At 49.5% G+C, this 6,542-nt stretch overlaps 1 long non-coding RNA gene across 3 annotated transcripts in view; it reads left to right on the top strand.

The window, feature by feature from the left end:
- Positions 1-74: 74 nt before the first annotated feature.
- Positions 75-6,542, top strand: part of LOC121100620 — a 31,458-nt gene continuing 24,990 nt past the window's right edge. For all 3 annotated transcript variants that reach the window (XR_005832352.1, XR_005832349.1, XR_005832351.1), the window contains exon 1: positions 75-465. This is a non-coding gene — a long non-coding RNA (uncharacterized LOC121100620). The remainder of the gene's footprint in view (positions 466-6,542) is intronic.

Raw genomic sequence — 6,542 nt, 5'->3', positions numbered from 1 at the left:
AAGAAAGAAAGAAAGAAAGAAAGAAAGAAAGAAAGAAAGAAAGAAAGTGATGGCTACTGGCCCCACTTGCACCTACCGGGCGGCTTACATTACCCAATAAACGGGGCTCTTTCAAAACACAGCATGTTAGGAAACTGAATTTCCCTAAAGGGAAAAGATGTTAGCACAGCAGGCCCTTTTTCCTACCGCTTTCTGGGAAGGTGAGTAGAAACATGGGACATAACTTCCCAGGGTCCTGGGCCCGCACTGACCGATGGCCTTTCAGAGGTGACCTGGTGCAACACCTCGCCCCCCCCCCGGCCCCGCCCCCGGCCTTGCTCATCAGACCATTAAGAGCCCCAGAAAGGAGAGCGGGCTGGTTCGGAGGCCAGGAGGGCTTGTCGTGTCCGGCCCCCGCCCCCGCCGCGCGGCTAGGTAACCGCTCTGGCTCCCGCCCGCCCCGCGCGGCCACCAAGTGTTTCAAAGGTGAGGATCGGGCGAAATGTGGCGGGGACAGAGGGCGGCGCGGCGTGCACTGGCCCCGCGCTGCCCCCGCCTCCCGGGGCCTCCATTTGGTGAGTTCACCGCGGGCTCCAGAGCCAGGAGAGAGACACCTGCCGGTGGCACGCGGCAGTGCGGGTCCCCGAGAAGCCCTGGGCCCTGGGAGGCCAGCGGGGAGGGGGCCGCGCCGAACCCGGAACCCGGCTCCTCTGAAGCCACTTCTTGATTCCGTTTCCAAGGACCCAACACGATCTCTTCTCTGGACCTTCTTCTAAAAGATTTTTGAAAAACAGACATATGTTCACGTATAGGGAGCCCAAATGTCTCGCTGCCTTGGCCCTTCTGGACATGGTCAGCCAGCCAGCCTCCCCACACCTGTTCCCAGGGCCGCGGGGCCAAGTCAATACAAGAACCGGCCTCCGCAATCAGCGGGTCCTTGAAAGAGAGGGCAAAGTCCCGCTAGGCTGCTGCTTTTTTTTTTTTTTTTTAAGTTATTTATTTATTTAATAGTAATCTCTACACCCACCTTGGGGCTCGAACTCACGAGCCCGAGATCAAGAGTCACATGCTAGTCCAGCAGAGCCAGCCGGTCGCTCCTGTCTAGGTTTCTTTTAAGTTCAACTGCATAGGTTAGCCAGATTGCTCTCTGGGAAACATTTGCCTGGGCTCTGTGAGCTTCAGGCCAAACCCCAAACCACTGCCTGCTCCTGTGTGTGTGTGCATGTGTGTGTGTGCGCGCACACGCTCACGTGTGTTGCATTTCTGCACGCATGTGGGAGGGCGTGCAAGGTAAAAACTGGATGTGTTAGAAGTCACAAAGAAGGGAGCAAAGTGCAGTGAGAACAAACACGAACAACTCCCTTTGCACAGGCTAGTGGGAAAGGAAGGACTAACCTGGGAAATTCTAATCGTCAACTTTCCTTGACCATCAAGCACCAGAAAAAAGAACTCCATGAAGGCTGAAGAACTAAAAAGTCTTCTGGGGGCTGCTGGTCTGGAGCGAATCCCTGCAGAATGAGGGAGATTTGAGTCCCTGTAAGGCAAGGGGTGAACAGGGCTTTCCATTTCGGGGGGTGGGGGTGGTGGTGGTGGACAGTGGCTTAGGGTGAGATGCTGCTGGCTAAGTAGGGTATTCCAGGAAGTGCGTGGTACCCCTGGAATTGATAGGGGAGAGCAGCCCTGGAGCAGTTTCAGCCTAACCTGGGAACCTGTTAGCAATGCAAATTTGAGGGCTCCTCCCTAGACCTACTGAATCAGAGTCTCTGGGGTGGGCCCTAGTGATCAGTCTTTAACAAGCCCTGTGGGTGATTCTGATGTTCTCTAAAGTTTGGGAACCCCTGGATTGGGAAATAGAGAAGAAAGGAGCCGACTGGGTGGCATCCCAGGTGCAGGGCAGTGAGCTCCCCACGTATAAATAAGGGGGGGGATAAAGGTGCACCGTTGGCAGGTACAGGATATGGGGAAGGGGATTCAGTTGGTGAGGGGAGAGCAGTAAGTAAAGGTCGTGCTGGTCCTGTTGAGTTCACTGCGAAAGCAGGGCACGCACACCCAAATTCCTCCCGGCAGCTGGAAGTCAGGGATGGGGTTCCCCTGTGTGCAGTGGAAATGAAAGAGGAGGGCAGCTCACTGTGATCAGACAGACGGGGGAGGACAGAGAGTCCAAAAGCCTACAGGGAAGGGCTGGTCAGAGAGGAAGGAAAAAAAACCCTATCAGTGCGGTGCCACTGAGGCAGAGAAAGGAAAGACTCAAGAAGGAACAGGTCGGAGGGAGAAGACCTCCAATGTCAGCTGGCCTCAGGCAGTGTTTTCTCACCCATTAGAGGACTGTGAAGCAATATGGCTATAAACCCAGCATTTAAAATAATAACAGAAAATGTCAGAGTCTATTTCACATAGCAAGGATACGGTTTCATGAAACTTCTGTGTAAGATATATTTTGGTGTCAACTATACTTCAATTTAAAAAAGATATATTTTGGGGGGGGGCCTACATCATTTCTGTGGCATTCTTGCTAAAAATGTCTAACTTCAGTGCAATCTTGAAAAAATATCAAACTGCGATGGAGGGATATTTGACAAAACAACTGATTGATACTCTTCCGAAGTGTCAAGGTCATAGAAGTCAAGAAAAGACTGATGAACTCTCATGGATTCCGGAGAATAAGGAGAAATAACGAAATGCCATGGGAGATGCCGAATGGGGTCCTGGGACAGAAAAGGGACATTAGTGGAAAACTGGGATCTTTAGTTTGGTTATTAGTACAGCACCCATGTTAGTTTCCTGATTTTGACTACTGCACTAGGGAAAGTGGGAGGGGGATGGCTTTGTCTATTTCAGCGGCTATAACAAACTGCTACAGACTGGGTGGCCTGTAAACAGAATATATTTCCCACATTTCTATTGGTTGGAAGTCCAAGATCACGGTGCTGGCAGATTCTGTGTCTGGTGAGAGCCCGCTTCCATCATAGCTGGTGCCTTCTTGCTGGGTCCTCACAGGGTGGAAGGGCCTAGGGAGCTCTCTGGAGCCTCCTCCATAAGGGCACAAATCCCATTCTTGAGGGCTCCCCCCTCATGACCGGCTCACCTCCCAAGGCTCCACCCCCTAATACCATCACTTTGTGCATGAGGATTCCAACATGGGAATTCTGGGGGGACCCAAGCCTCCGGACCATAGCAAAGGATACATGGAAATCTTCTGCAGGATTTCTGCAGCTTTTCCGAAAGTCCAAAATTAGTTCAGAACACAGCTTAACAACAAGCTGTATTTGTGTATATGTGAACTGGGCGGGGGATGGGACGTGATGTAAAATTTGGGGAGGCTTGGTGAAAAAAGTTTGAGAGCCACACTGTCTGGGGTGTGGAGGGCACGTGCACGGGGCAGTGAGGGTGAGCTCAGGCAGCTGAGGTCCTGGGAGGCCTCGTGTGCGTTGTCAGGGAGGGTGAGAAGCTGCAGGTCGTGGTCAGAGAGGGGACTGGGGTTATCACAGTGCGTACAGGTGGATAGATGCGGGTCTCACTTCTGTTTGATGGATGCTGTGGATTCCAGAAGGAGAGGAATTCTAACCCCAGGAAGCCTGAGAGGTGTAGGCAATGTGGGCGTTAAAGCTCTCGCAGTGAAATCCTGTTACAACCTACCACGGCCACGTGGGGGGAAGTTACGTGGCAGAAACACGTCCTCTGCTACCCAGGGGAGGGTAGCATTTGATAGTCTAGGGTTGTGTTATTTCTTGGATTTTTGTTTTTTCAGGGTGCGGGGAGGACCTAATTTCATAATCTAAGTTTCGTAATCAAAGTTATGATCAAAGACCTATTTTATAATTGAAGCCTCTCTGAAATCCTGAAAGCCCTAGGCAGATAACTGTCCCTCCTTCAGGAGGAATCTTTCGAGCAACCTGGGGGAATGAAAGATTCTGGTAATTCAGTAGCTTCTAACTTGCTTCTCCAATGTTTTGAGTTAGAGCCATGGCTGTCCACTGAGGGCCATTTTGCCTTCCCCGCCCCCCACATTTGGCATTGTCTGGAGCCATTTTCAAGGGTCGCAACCGGGTGTGTGTGTGTGTGTGCATGCACTAATGGCACTGGGGGGAGGCCCAGGGGGGTGCTAAATGCCCTGTGCTGCACAGAACAGCCTTCCACCCACAACAGAAAATGATCCAGCCCAAATGCCAATAGTGCCAAAGTTGAGAAACCCTGAATTAGAGGAGATGAAAATCTGAGGTCTGTTTATGGTTAGGAACGTTGCCTGGCTGCTTCTCACAAAAGAAGGGTATTAAACTTCATTTCTTGGCTTCATTTCAAGGGGATAATTATAACCTGCCTACCTAAAATCTACACTTTAATTTTCAATGGGTATCTTTCTTCAGTTCGTGCTTAAACAGGCTTGGGGTGGCTGTATTCTCGACAACAGGGCAATATTCTGGGCCTGAGTGGGTTACAGGTCAGCAGTGGGCCAAACAATTGGTCTTGAAGGGATTCGAGATCTTCGGGCGATAAGCACTAAAGCAAGAAACCTAGGACGTTATCATCATCATTCATTATTAGTACTATGACAGCCCTCCTTCAGCCACTCTCGGGATTCCCACGGGATTGTCATTAGTACTCGGGTCAAAAGCAGACTGGTGACCTTCAGTCTCAGCAGACCCCGCCTGGAATGATCATATTAGGCGTTAAAAGCCAGGAGCTCTCCCTCTGCAGGGCCTTGCCGCCCGCTCGCAGCGCTTGGGAGAGGCCCTGCACTGGCAGCACGGAGCTTCAAAGCCAATCTTCAGTCTCCTGTTTGTACTCGCTGTTCCCATATTTAGCACAGAGCAGCACATACTTGTCTATGGCTTCAAGGCGAGAGCAAATTCTGAAGGCATTAAGGAGAGACTCACTTCAAGCAAACACGAGAGCCCAGAACAAGCTAAGGGCACGACTTCCCCTCTCTCTTTGCTTAGGTTTCAAAGCTTTATAATAATAATTCAGGGTAGCAAACCTTGACATCACAAGTCAGGTTGCCAACTAATTGACAAACCAAATGATTGCCTTTTTATGAGCCGCACCGATCAGTGTGTGAAACTGGATTTGGCTTTTTTTTTTTTTAATAGTATTTTAATGTTAAACAAGCCTGAGCAGCTGCATACCAGTGGACTAAGAGCAGGTTGGGTCTTTCTTTCTTTCTTTCTTTCTTTCTTTCTTTCTTTCTTTCTCTTTCTTTCTTTTTTGTTTATTTTCCCTAGGATTTCTGTCTTTAAAAGATTGTATCAAGCTCATCCTTAGTTACCTGGAGCTTTGGCAAAGTATGACTTTGGGGATGATAAACAGTGATACACGGTGCTTCTCTGCTTGACGGGTCTTTCTGTAAGTAGGTTTGGAATGGAGACTATCCTGGCACGATTCTTCCTTATTACTTCAGAGCACGAGTGCTGCCTTTCTAAGTGGCTAAGATGCCACTGACTTTTAATTTGATATTTGAGGAGCTGCCCACTCCACCTTCTCTGGCCTAGGTCCTCAAAAACAGGCATTTTGAAGGCGTTAGCTGAGGGGAGAAGCAGAAATATTACTCATGGGGCCGAGTCTGTCTTTGCAAAGCAGCTCACTGGTGTCTCCCGGGCAAAGCCTGAGATCCAGGCTCTTGGTGGGAACAATCAAAACTCTAATAAGAGGGGCGCCTGGGTGGCTCAGTCCTTAAGCGTCTGCCTTCGGCTCAGGGCGTGATCCTGGCATTCTGGGATCGAGCCCCACGTCAGGCTCCTCCACTGGGAGCCTGCTTCTTCCTCTCCCACTCCCCCTGCTTGTGTTCCCTCTCGCTGGCTGTCTCTATCTCTGTCAAATAAATAAATAAATCTTTAAAAAAAAAACAAAAAAACCCCAAAAAACTCTAATAAGAGTTCATATCCCCTGGTTACTTAGTATGTGCCAACCTGAGTCCCACGTTTTTCTGTGGAAGGACTCAGTTCAGTCCTGTCACAACGCCTTGACGGAGGTGTTATTGGTGCTTCTGTACCATAGCTGAGGATCCTGAGGCTGGGACAGGTCGGGTACTTGACCCAAGGTCACGGAGCAGAAAGACTTGCTAGAATTTGCAACAAGCCATCTGCCTCGAGGGGCCTTGCTCTTGACTTTTCCCAACAAACATGATCTTAAAAACCTGAATAAATTAGCAGGTGATAATTATACGGTTTGTTTTAAAAATGTTCCAGACTATTTTCACATTCCTTCCCTCTTTCGCTTAGGAGGCATGACGGTAACTGGAATCCTGGAAGGTGTCTTTTCATAAAGATTAGATTCGAACACGGCCAGATGCGAGCACACACTCTCCCTTTTCTAATACACCTTGAATGGAAGGTCTTCATGAGCAAATTGGGTGCCCCAAGAGATCACTTCAGTTTATTTTCCTTCTCCCAAAGATGAATTTAGGTGGTGGGGTGCTTGAGGTTGCCTTTCAGTAATGCCTTTCTTTTTCTACACTTTTCTTGAACATGATGCAATTGATACCCCTTTGAAGTTTAATTATACCTCTGCCATCGCACCGCATGAAGCATTTACTCACGGCTGTGTTTTGGGAAGCTGAGTGTATAGCA

This window comes from Ursus maritimus, unplaced genomic scaffold (genome assembly GCF_017311325.1).
Source record: "Ursus maritimus isolate PB19 unplaced genomic scaffold, ASM1731132v1 scaffold_10, whole genome shotgun sequence".
Taxonomy (NCBI): Eukaryota; Metazoa; Chordata; class Mammalia; order Carnivora; family Ursidae; genus Ursus; species Ursus maritimus.
Note: the sequence above shows the minus strand (reverse complement) of the source record. Positions and strands in the feature narration are given on the sequence as shown.